This window comes from Leopardus geoffroyi, chromosome B3, assembly GCF_018350155.1.
Source record: "Leopardus geoffroyi isolate Oge1 chromosome B3, O.geoffroyi_Oge1_pat1.0, whole genome shotgun sequence".
NCBI classification, from domain to species: Eukaryota; Metazoa; Chordata; class Mammalia; order Carnivora; family Felidae; genus Leopardus; species Leopardus geoffroyi.
Window position 1 is genome coordinate 74775471 of NC_059337.1, and position 13060 is coordinate 74788530.

Here is a 13060-nt window from a genome sequence, read left to right on the forward strand (position 1 = left end):
ATATATACATATATGTGTATATATATATACATATACATATATGTGTGTGTGTCTATATATATATATTTTTTTTGTTTGTTTGTTTGTTTGTTTGTTTGTTTGTTTTAGTAGCAGAGCTTGAACTCAAAATCCGAGTTCAAGACCTGAGCTGAGATCAAGAGTTGGATGCTTAACTGACTGAGCCACCCAGGTGCCCAGAGACTCTTAGTGTTTTTAAATTAAATATTTTAACAGCTTTATCAATGTAGAATTGACATTCAATAAACTGAACTTATTTAAGGTGTACAATGTGATGAATTTTGACATATGTATATGCCCATGAATCCATCCCCATAATTAGGATGGTGAACGTATTTATCACACCACAAAGTTCCTTTTCAATTTTTTCCTTCCACTCTTCTATGCCATTCCCTATTTCCTGGCAACCACTCATCTCCTTTCTGTCACATTAGTTTGGTGTGCATTTTCTATCTATCTATCATCTATCTATCTATCTATCTATCTATCCAAGCTCTATGCCCAACATGGGTCTTGAACTCACAACCCCAAGATCAAGAGCTGCATGCTCTACCTACTGAGCCAGCAAGTCACCCTGCATTTTCTATTTTATATAAGTGGATCACATAATTTGTATTCATTTTTGTCTGGCTTTTCACTCAATGTGATTATTTTGAGATTCACCCATATTGTTGGGTGTACCAGTGGTTCATTCTTTTTTATTGCTTTGTAGTATTCCATTGTACCACAATTTCTTCATCCATCCACTTGTTCCTGGACAAAATTTCTGGCTATTACAAATAAAACCTCTATGAATATTAGTGTAACAAGTCTTTGTATGGGTATATACTTTCACTTCTCTTGGATAAATACCCAGGAGTGGAAAGACTCAGTCATATGGTAGTATACATTTAACTTCTGAAGAAATTGATAAATGGTTTTCCAGAGTGGTTGTACCGTTTTACATTCCCACTAGCAATGTGAGAGCTCCAGTTCTTCTGTATCTTTTCCAGCATTTGGTATATTGAAGTCTTTTTTGTTTCTTTCTCTTTTTTTTTTTTTTTTTTTAAGTAGGTCACGCCCAGCGAGGAGCCCAATGCTGGGCTTGAACTAACAACCTTGAGATCAAGATCTGAGCTGAGATCAAGAGTCAGATGCCTAACCGACTGAGCTACCCAGCCATTTGGCTATATTGAAGCATTAAAACATTTTTTAAATGTTTATTTATTTATTTATTTATTTTTAATTAAAAAAAATTTTTTTTAATGTTTATTTATTTTTGAGAGACAGAGAGAAACAGAGCACAAGAGGGGCAGGGGCAGAGAGAAAGAGACGCAGGCACAGAATCCAAAGCAGGCTCCAGGCTCTGAGCTGTCAGCACAGAGCCTGACAAGGGGCTCGAACCCACGAACCGCGAGATCATGACCTGAGCCATAGTCGGACGCTTATCTGACTGAGCCACCCAGGTGCCCCTTAAAATTTTTTTTAATGTTTATTTATTATTATTATTATTTATTTTTTTAATTAAAATTTTTTCTTAATGTTTTTATTTATTTTTGAAGGAGAGAGAGAGAGAGAGAGAGAGACAGCATGAGCAGGGGAGGAACAGAGACAGAGGGAGACACAGAATTCGAAGCAGACTCCAGGCTGTAAGCTGTCAGCACAGAGCCTGACACAGGGCTTAAACTCACGAACTGCGAGCTCCTGACCTGAGCAGAAGTCGGACACTTAACTGACTGAGCCACCCAGGCGCCCCATTAAAAAAAATTTTTTTTTAATGTTTTTATTATTTTTGAGACAGACAGACATACACACAGACAGAATGTGAGCAGGGGAGGGGCAGAGAGAGAGGGAGACACAGAATCCGAAGCAGGCTCCAGGCCCTGAGCTGTCAGCACAAAGCCCGCTACAAGTCTCGAACCCACAGCTGTGAGATCATGACCAGAGCCGAAGTGGAACACTTAACTAACTGAACCACCCAGGTGCTCCTGAAGTATTTTTAATACTAGCTATTCTGATGGTATCACAAAGCACAATGGATTTTAATTTCCATTTCCCTAATGAGTAATGATATTGAGCCTCTTTTCATGTACTTATTTGCCATTTGTAAATCTTAGAGGAAGTATCTGTTAAAGTTTTTGTCTACCTTTTATTGGGTTGTTTGTTTTCTTATTATTGAGTTTTGAAATTTATGTATTCTGCTTTTTGTTTCTCTAGTGGATTGTGCTTTTGGTGTCATCAATAAGAAATCTTTGCCTAATCCAAGGTCACAATGATTTTTCTCTTGTTTTCTTCTACAAGTTTTGTAATTCAGGTTTTACATTTATATCTGTTACTTTTGTTTTGTTCTGTTTTGTTTTAAAATAGATCTATTAATTTAAAAAAGTTCAGGGGTGCCTGTTTGGCTCAGTTGGTTAAGCATTGGACACTTTTTTTTTCCTTTAAATTTTTTTTTTTTTAAGTTCGTTTATTTTGAGACACAGACATCACAAGTTGGGGAAGGGCAGAGAGAAAGGGAGAGAGAATCCCAAGCAGGCTCCACACGGTCAGCACAGGGCTCAACCCAGGGGCTTGAACCCACAAAACCATGAGATCACGACCTGAGCCGAAACCAAGAATAGAAGGCTTAACTGACTGAGCCACCCAGGCGTCCCATTTGTTGGACTCTTGGTTGCCCAGGTCATGATTTCAAGGTTCATGAGTTCAAGCCCTGCATTGGGCTCTGAACTGACAGTGCGGAGCCTGCTTGGGATTCTCTCTCTGCCTCTCTCTAATACCTCCCCTGCTCATGCGCTCTCTCTCTCTCTCTCTCTCTCTCTGTCTCTCTCCTCTCTAGAAATAAATGAATAAACTTAAAAAAAATAATAAAATAAATAAAATAAAAAGTTCAGACATCCCTGATTTGAGTTTGTGTGTGTGTTTCTTTTCTTTGACATTTTCACTTACTTTCTAAGGAAATTCACTTAAAAAGTGTTAAGTTCAGGGCACCTGGGTGGCTCAGTCAGTTAAGTGTCCGACTCTTGGTTTCAGCTCAGGTTGTGATCTCACAGTTCATGGGATGTAGCCTTGGGCTCCATGCTGACAGCACACAGCCTGCTTGGGATTCTCTAAGACCAGTGGTTGCTTGGGGCACAGGTTGAACTGGAAAGGCCTGGAAGCAGAGGAAACAGGAGATCACAGAGCAATTTAAGAGGTAGATGATGAGGACCTGAATGGAGATAATGCCAGTAGGGATGGAGAGGAGGGAAACCAGTCTGCAGATATTTTCTGAAGTATTAGTAGAAGGATCTGGGAGATGAGAGAAGGGATATTTGAAGTTTCTATTCTGGGACATTGAGAGAATTGTAATGCCATGAACTGAGATATGGAACATAAAAGGGACACAGATTGAGTGGGCATGGATTATGTTCAGCTGTGGGCACATTTGGGTGAGAGCCCTGTGCTTCAGACTCAGGGGATCCCCAGCAGGCAGGAGAAAACATGAGACTGAAGCAGGGAAGGAGGAAAGTACTAGGCTAAAATGGAAGGCATCAAGCAGGAGAGTCGATGGAGGAAGAAAGAAAGAAGGCAAAGGACAGCGAACCCTGCATAGTCAAGGTCAGGCCAACAGAAGAGAAATGGGTCAGAGAGGCAGAAGCAGAATCAGGAGAGAATCCGAATCCACTGCTTATTGAGAAGGCATCTAAATTTGGGGTTCCCCAGAAGAAGCCCCTGAGCATGGTTTTAGGTGCAGGTAGATTTTTGAGGAGGGATCACAGGAAGCAGGAGTGAGGGAACAGAGAGTGAGACAGGAAGGGAAGAAAAGCCAACTGAAGGGTGTTTTATTGAGATTGCAGTTGAAGGTTGGGGCTCCTGGGTGGCTCAGTCAGTTGAGCATCCAACTTCAACTCAGGTCATGATCTCGCGGTTTGTGGGTTTGAGCCCCATGTCAAGGCTCTGTGCTGACAGCTTGAGCCCGGATCCTGCTTCAGATTCTGTGTTTCCCTCTCTTTCTCTGTCCCCCTCCCACTTGTGCACTCATGCTCTCTCCCTCTCTCTCTATCTCAAAAGTAAGTAAATATTAAACATTAAAAACAAACAAACAAACAAAAAGACAGTGCAGTCGAAGGCAATGGAAGGTGAATTTCAGTAGAACCTCCAAATTTAGAGAATGCCTCTAGGATTGTCCGCAAGAAAGATGGGAGGCTGGAATATTCATCCACCAAGGTCTATAGCCATTGGTTGAAGATTGCACCTGGGGGCACTAATTACCTTGCATTTCCTGGCTGTGTTTGCATCAGAGTGGGCAAAGAGAGGGGTGATGAGCAAGCGCCCAGCCCATCGTGTGGAAAAATGACCAGTGATGGTTAATTTTATGTGTCAACTTGGAGGGTGTTTTGGATGAGATTAACATTCAAGTCAGTGAATTTTGAGTAAGGCAGCCTTCATGATGTGGGTAGGTGTCATCTTATCAGTTGAAGCAATTACCCAACAGCAGGAATTCATCAGCACTCCTGGGTCTTCAGTCTGTTGGCCTTTGGGCTGAACTGGGATCTCAGCTCTCCTGGGTCTCTACCTATTGGCCTCTAGACTGGCTCACACTGCAGATTCCGGACTTGGCAGTCTCCATAATTGTGTGAGCCACTTCCTTGTAATAAATCTCTATTGGCTCTGTTTCTCTGGAGAACCATGACTAATATGGCCCTGAAGCAGAACGTAAGTCAGGGTTCAGCCTCGAGATAGGATGCTGGCAGCGCAAGGTGAGTCTGGCCTCACACATGACTGTCCGCCACAGCTGTGGCTGAACTCAGAGATGTGATGAGCACAACCAGGGGCATCTGCTGGAAATGATAAACAAGGTGAAGACAGCCCGCGGGTTTGGTAGCAAAGAGGACTTTGGTGATCTTTGTGAGAGGAGTTTTAGGTTTCATTTTGAGTGAGTTAATGAGTGAAGGATCTGAGGAAGTAGAAGCAGAGAGCAGACATGACTGTTGAGAAATTTGGTAGTGAAGGAAGGAAAAGAGGAGAAGATGTTAGATTAAGCAAGCAGAGTATCAAGGGATTCTTTTCTCTGTTTCAAGGCGGGGAGGACTTTGGGCTGTGGAGAAGAGAGAATGGCAGTAGGGAGGGAAGAGTCACAGGCCTAAGAGAGGGAACAAGGACCCTGAGTCGGGACTAAGTATGGATTTCAGGGGCTCAGGTAGAAGGATTAGGTTCACACAGGGATAAAGATGTAATTTTATAAAAAGGAGAAATACCAAATAGGAATTAGGTGAAGATATTACATTGTGTTGAAGAGATAGAAAGGAAAGTAATTTCTATCTGCTCAGATAAGTAGGGAGGAGAGACATAGTGTAGAGTAGTGGGTAGAACACGGATTTGGAGTCAGACTGGTAGATCTGGGCTGGGATTTAAGCTTCACCATTTCTGAGTTGTTTGTCTTTGGGAAAACTCCTTAATCTGTATCAATTTCCTTATGTATAAAATGGGGAAACTAGTATTTACCTAGGTGAACAGGTGGATGGAAGTATATGATGCATATGTTACTGTACTTGACACATAATAGGCATTCAAAGATAATCATTGTTAAGTAAAGCAATTTTCTAAATGGGAAAAATTAAATGGGACTTGGTCATGGATCAGTTCCTGTGGGAAGTGAGAATAAAGGTGATCGTTTATTGGATTTTTTCAGTTCTAGATTTTACATTTGGCTAATAGATTTCATTTCTCTGCTGAAAATTTCCATCATAGCATCTATTTTCTCAAACTTATTGGTTGCAATTATTTCAAAATCCATGTCTTGTAATTCTAATATCTTGTTCAGCTGTGGGTCTGTTTCTGTTGAGGTTTTTTTTTTCCTCTTTGTTTCCAGCCATTTGGTGATATCTTCTGGTATGCTTTGTTAAGTTTCGATTGAATGACAGGTATTTGTATGAAAAACTGTAGAGACAGTTTGTCTTCCAGGATAGTTCTTGTATTTCTGACAGGCAATTAGAATAGAGGAAAATCTCTTTCATCCAATGTAGGCTCTAGCTGATTTGAAACTGTGTTTCAGTCTTCCTCTGGGCTCTTCTGTTTCTAAATTATCCTTTGTGCCAATGATCGATGAACTCTCAGCTCCAAACCCACGCTTCACTTCCTGTTTTGCAATACTGGAGCTAGATTCTGTAAATGTTTCTTTTGCCAGCTGGCACAGTGTTAAGCATTGTCAGTAGAGGGTGCTGGAGGAACACTGGAGGAGGAGGAAGTCTCTTCCTAGTTTTTGTGTTCCTTTGGCAAGGCTCTAGTGGCATGTACAACTTCTCCAGTGCAGGCTCCTGCAAAGTAAGGCAATCAACGGTGCCCAGTGGCCAACAGCCTCGCCTGGCACCTTCTTGGGTGGCTTCTCGGTGAATTGCAGGTGATGAGGCACTTTCCCCTAAAGGACTTCCCTTGGTGCCTCCTTGGACAGTTTTGCAGTGATATCTGCGGTGCAGTATCTCAGTGACTCCTCCACCAGCCAGTGAGTCACAGGTCTCTTAAATTAGGTCAGAATCTCAGCTCTGGGAGTTTGAAGCAGGGTAGGTGGTCTTCCCTGACATTTTATTTTATTTATTTATTTTTAAAGTTTATTTGGGTGGGGGGGGGGGGGCGGAGAGAGAGAGAGAGAGAGAGAGAGAGAGAGAGAGAGGGAATCCCAAGCAGGCTCCATGCAGTCGGCGTAGAGCCCAGTGTGGGGCTCGAACTCATGAACCATGAGATCATGACCTGAGCTGAAATTAAGAGTCGCTTAACCGACTGAGCCACCGAGGTGCCCCTCTTCCTTGGTGTTTTATTTTAGCCTTGAGGGAATGTTTTTTCTCGTATCTGTTATTCCTGTCTTCTTTAGAGTTCTCTTTTTTTCTTACAAGCCAATCTCTCATTACTCTAATACCCCATTATAGTTGATATTTTATATTCAAGTTTCCTGGTTCAAATTCTTGTGTGATTTCTGTCTCTTGTGTGAACACTTACTGATTACAGCTTTAGTCTGAGAGTATAGTTCTTCAGGGGCCCTAACTGAAATCCAGGAGTGTTAATCAGGGTCCTCCTTCTCAACAGGTCTTGAACTCCAACATTTGTTTTCTTGGTACCATGAGACTGGTGAAATTTCTTCTCAGACCCTTACCTAATAATTGGGGACCATCACTCTGCCTACAACATCTTGTTTCTCAAAACCATCTATTCTGGTATTGGATGAACAATACCATATATTAGCCACCAGGTCAAAGTACAAAGAGCTCTTAACTTCAATATGGTATCTCAGTAGTGGCGAATGAGATGATTGTTCAATAAGTCTTTTCATTAATCTATAGGTAGGACTGTATGCAGAGAATACGTGGGACATATGGAATTGGATATAGAGTAAAGACGGAGCAAAAGGAAATGAGACTCCTTCCATATGCTATAGCAAAGCAAGCTAGATATGATTCTAAGGGGCCAGGTAGCAGTTCCTATAGAACAAGTTAAGGTAATGAGAACAAGTTAAAGGTAAATGGTAATGAGGAATCCAATTTTAGGGTTGGATTTTGCTTCCTATGGTAGCTAAAGGGGGGGATAGCTAAAGGTTGGAGAATAAAAATCTCAGAATACAGAATATTCCATCTCAAAGCCCAGAAGAAAACACAGCACAGCTGTATGCATCTTTCCCTGTAGATGTCAGATGTAAACTGAATTCTGAAGCTGATCTTGCACGTTGTTGAATTGCAGATAAGTTTACAACCTCATCAAGATCATGCAGTGAAAGTAAGAATAATGATCCGGAAAAAGATCAAGATCTTGACAATCCAAATATGGCCATAAGAAAAGAACTAGGGGTCTTGGTTAAAACCCAATCCCACAGTCTCCTTTGAAACAGTTTTTCATTGTGTCCCCCTGACAGAGGGGAGAGTGATTTACTATTTCCTACCCCACACCTCATGTCCTTACACTCGTCCTGTGACCAGGATGAACCAGAGAGTGAGAAGCAATAACATACCAGAGTAAATAGGAATGATACTCATAAGAAGCTGCAGGAAATTTCTGGGGCAAAATCTGGGGATTCCATGTGATTATAAAATTTAATGCATGTGATCATGAATTTATGAAAGACGACAGGGGGCGCCTGGGTGGCTCAGTCGGTTAAGTGACTGACTCTTGGTTTCGGCTCAGGTCATGATCACAAGGTTCATGAGTCCCAGCCCTGCATCGGGCTCCGTGCTAACAGTGTGGAGCCTGCTTGGGATTCTCTCTCTGCCCCTCCCCAGCTTGCTCTCTCTGTCTCTCAAAAATAAAAATAAATAAATTTTTAAAAAATTAAAAAAAAGAAAAATGGCAGAAGATAATTTTAGATTGCACCAAATTAATTGAAGTAATGATCTACAATGTATATTGTGAGTGCTTAGCAGCCCACAAAAAGCTCAGCATCTGCCATTTTTTTCTTATTTTAAATGTTTTGTTTATTTTTGAGAGAGCACAAGTGGGGGAGGGGCAGAGAGGAAGGGACAGAGGATCTGAAGCAGGCTCTGTGATGTGGGGCTTGAACTCATGCACCAGGAGATCATGACCTGAGCCAAAGTCAAGATGCTCAACCAACTGAGCCACCCAGGTGCCCCAGGATTGGCCATTTTAAATGTCTCTATAGTTTTGCCTTTTGCATGATGATTCAGGAGAAGCATAGTTGTTGTTGAGACTTGAGAGAACAGTGTCCCTGGTTGTAGAATGAGGGCTCTGTTGCTGTAAACAACATCATGGATAGCATCCCTAAAATAGGATAACCAGAAATCTCATAAAGTTGTTTCTTCTTAACTATAAAATGAACTTTATTTGTTCTGTATAATGCTTAATGAGGATAATTATGTGGTAAGTCAAGAAAATATCCTATATTATTTAAAATTTTTAAAAAATATTTATTTATTTTTGAGAGAGACAGAGTGTGAGCTGGGGGAGGGGCAGAGAGAGAGGGAGACACAGAATCTGAAGCAGGCTTCAGGCTCTGAGCTGTCAGTACAGAGCCTGATGTGGGGCTTGAATTCACAAGCTGTGAGATCATGACCTGAGCCGAAGTCAGATGCTTAACTGACTGAGCCACCCAGGCACCCCCAAAATATCTTATATTAGGGGAAAGAGACAACATGTGTAACTGGAATTTATGGATAATCCCCGAATCCGTTTCTCTAGTTTGCAGAGGCTGCTAATTGGCCCCAGTAGTCTTTCTCCCTATCTTTCTTAGTAACAGAATATGACATTTTTAGCTAGACTTATGTCCACTTGGAATAAATACATTTCCCAGCCTCCCTCACAGCTGTATGTGGCCATATGACTAAATTCTGGCCAATTGGAGTATATATGATGTGGGTAGGGAGAGGGTATATATTCTTTGGCTTTTCTTTTTTCTTGTTTGTTTAAATATGGACATGATGGTTGGATCTTGAGCTGGATCCTTTATGGATCTTCTGTGAAGTGGAATGCTAGGGATGGTGGAACAGGAAGACAGAAGGAGCTTGGAAGCCAGATAGCTGTGGAGCTGCCATACTGAGACTTTGCATGCCTACCTGTAGAGCTTTTATATGAGAGAAAAATAAACTCCCATCTCATTTAAGCCACCATTATGTCAGGTTTTATGTCATATACGGCCCATGCCTAATTCTAATGGATGCACTTAGTTATCTAAACACCATCTCTTACCAAGTCTTCAATCGGTCAACAACTATCTCCTATGAATCTATGTATCCTAGAGCTTAGCATGGTTTCTGACACATAATAGATGTTTGACAAAGGCTCCTATCTATCTGCTCCACAGTGTCTGGTGGGGGACTTGAAGGCTGGGAGCTAGAATCCTCACATGTGTAGCAGTTGATATTGACTGTTGGCTGAGACTTTAGCTAGGGCAACTGGCTGTACCACATACATGTGACTTCTCCATGTGTCTCGGGCTTCCTGGAAATATGGCAAGCATTGAGAAAGAGAGACAGAGAGAGAGAGAGAGAGAGAGAGAGAGAGAGAAGAGAGCACACTCCAGACAGAATGTATATTCTTTTTATGACCTAGCCTCGAAAGTTATTGTATGCCATTGGTTAAGGCAGTCACAAGCCCCTGGTTACAATCAAGGGGGAGAACACAGACCTCCCATCTCTGGGTGGCAGGACTAGCAGTTACACTGTAAGAAGGGCATGTTGAATGGGATAAATACCTACATCTTTAGAAGATAAAGTCTATCACAGTCTGCCTACTGGTCATAGCAATTCACATCCCTCCCACACTCATCCCCTGCCCTTAAAATCTTCAAGTCTCATCCCATCATGGCACAAAGCTCAGGTGCAAGGGCCCAGATCTCATCCTAGCTCCTGGACCTCAAGCCTGAGCAAATGTTACATAACAAATCATCCCAAAACTTAGTAGCTCCTTCTGGGTATATATTATCTAATTGGGAGATAAGATGTAAACATGTGAAAAGTTATATACTAATAAAAGGGTTTAACAATAATCAATGAAATAATGTTTTTTTCTAGCTATTGATATATCTGTTGCTTTGTGTGAAGAAAAATTTCAAAATTAAAATTGACATTTAGCCACAAAAAAGAACAGGTCTTTTTAATGATATCTACAACATGGATGAACCTTGAAAACATTATGCTAAGTAAAAGAAGACAGGCACAAAAGTTGACGTATTATGTTATTCCATTTGTATGAAATGTCCAGAATAGGCAATCTATGGAGACAGGAAGTTGATTAGTGGTTTCCAGCAATTACAGGAACGGGGGAATAGAGAATGGCTACTAACCGCCCTTTTGAGGTGTTGGAAATATCCTGGAATTAGATATATACGGTGAAGGCTGCACGACTCTGTGAATATACTAAAATCTACCGAGTTGTGTGCTTTCAAAGAGTGAATTTTGTGGTAAGTGAATTATGTTTCAAAAACATGTAAAATTATTAAAAATTTTTCTTTGATCAATCATGAATGAAATAGAAGAACAAATTTGGCTCTGTTGTCTATATGGGAAGATCAATTTTTACAAAGTCATTGACAAATTTGTAAAAATTAAGACCTGGAACAGAAATTGTCATGTCATAATTCATTCCTATAGCAGATCAATATGTAAATATGTTTTTCCTTTTTATTTAAGATAAAAAATATATGTATATAATTATAATTATTAACCCATTGCTTTTTCTTTTCTTGTTCTGTAACATGTATATGTTACTGGCATTATTATGAACATATTAGGTCAGTAAAAGAAAATTTGTACTCTGTATTTCTTTTCTGGTCATGATTATGTTTCATATCATCATTAATACTGAAAATAATCTTTTGTTACAGAAGAGATGGGCTTTGAAAATCATATACTTCAGTTGTCAAATATGTAAGGTATTTGTTGTTACTGACAGTCTCAGTCAGGAAAAATCAGTCAGGAAAAAATCAAGGTCTAAACCGGGGTAGCAATGAAGGGAATAAAAAGGAGGTAGATACTGCATGAATAAAACATACTTTTCTATGGGGTACCTGAGTGGCTCGGTTGGTTGGGTGTCTGACTTCAGCACAGGTCATGATCTCACCATCTCATGGTTCATGGGTTTGAGCCCCGCATCGGGCTCTGTGCTGACAGAGTCTGGAGCCTGCTTCAGATTCTGTGTCTCTTTCTCTCTCTGCCTCTCCCCTGCTCACACTCTGTCTCTCAAAAATGAATAAACGTTAAAAAAATTAAAAAACAAAAACATACTTTTCTACGGTTATTGGAGCAAAGAAGAGGGAGATGTCAAGTGCGAAATATATTTCCAGCTTGACAATAACTGGAAATCTTGGGGGCTTGGTTTATAAGTATAGGTACCCAATGCCTAGAACTGCCTCTGAACATAAAGGTACTTACTTCAATACATATTTTTTGTTTGAATGAATGATCTTGTACAGGCACATCTTAGCTGCCTCATATACTCTCCACCCATCTTTTTACTGTAGCTATTACTGCGGCAACTAACTGCTTGCAGGCATCACCTGACAGTATCTGCTCCCAACTACAGCACCTAGCTTTTGCCTTTTCCCTGGGGAATTCTTCACTGCAGCCTTGTGAGACTCCTATCATTTCTGACACTTGTGTAAACTTGGAAGGGTGAGGGAATTAACAATTCAAGGGGCAACTTTTGACCATTGGGGGTAAGAGTCAGTGGGTAAATATTCCTCTCTTTGTCTCTTGACGCATATTCTATGTGGCTCCACAGAAAGTCCCAGTGGGATAATGTTCCAGTTGCTCAGAGCAGTGACCAGCTTAGTACCACATCCTTGGACCTGCTTTCCCTCGTTCCCACTTTCCCTCTTCCCATTCCTCACCTGCCTTTTCCCTTGTGATTGCTTTCCACAATAAACTACCTGCATGTTATTCTTGTCTCAGCCTCAACTTTTGGGGGGAGTTCAGCCTAACACGGATTCCTATGTAAAATATGGCATGGGCCATATTAGCACTGGTAAAGGACCCACAGACCTAGCTGTGTCACTAACCTCACATGAAGAGATGGGCACTTTTGTCACCATTTTCAGATGCACATGTACCGACAGGAAAAGATCTCCAAGCCATTTGTTAAAATGAGGGGGAAAAAAAAGAGCAAATCATGAAAAATGCTTGCAGCATGGTCTCATGTTCCTGAAAAGAGCAGGTGTGTGTACGTGTTAGGAAATGTACACAAAACGGTGGACTGTCACGGTTTACTATATAGTTTTCTACGGCTTGAGTCATTTACAAGGAGAATGTATCTGTGATTAAAAAAAATAATAACGTCCACCTCCAAGGCCGTTCAATCAAGGTTGTGAAAGTGCAGAGCACTAGGCAAAGCGTTCCACTAACACAAGGTGAAAGAGAGCCGAACGGCGCTCAGGTTTGCCCGCTAGGGGGCAGCGGAGCGAGGACAAAGGTTAGGCGCGCGAGAAACCTGGGACTGCTGGAGCGAGGGAGGCTGGGTCTTTATGGGCGCCGGGGAGCAGAAGTGTACAGCAACCTAAACCTACAAATACTCGGTCTTCCCCAGGCGGGACGTTGCAGAAGTCATAAATTCCATCCCTCTGCTGTAGCCCAGGCAGATCGGAGGGTTTTCA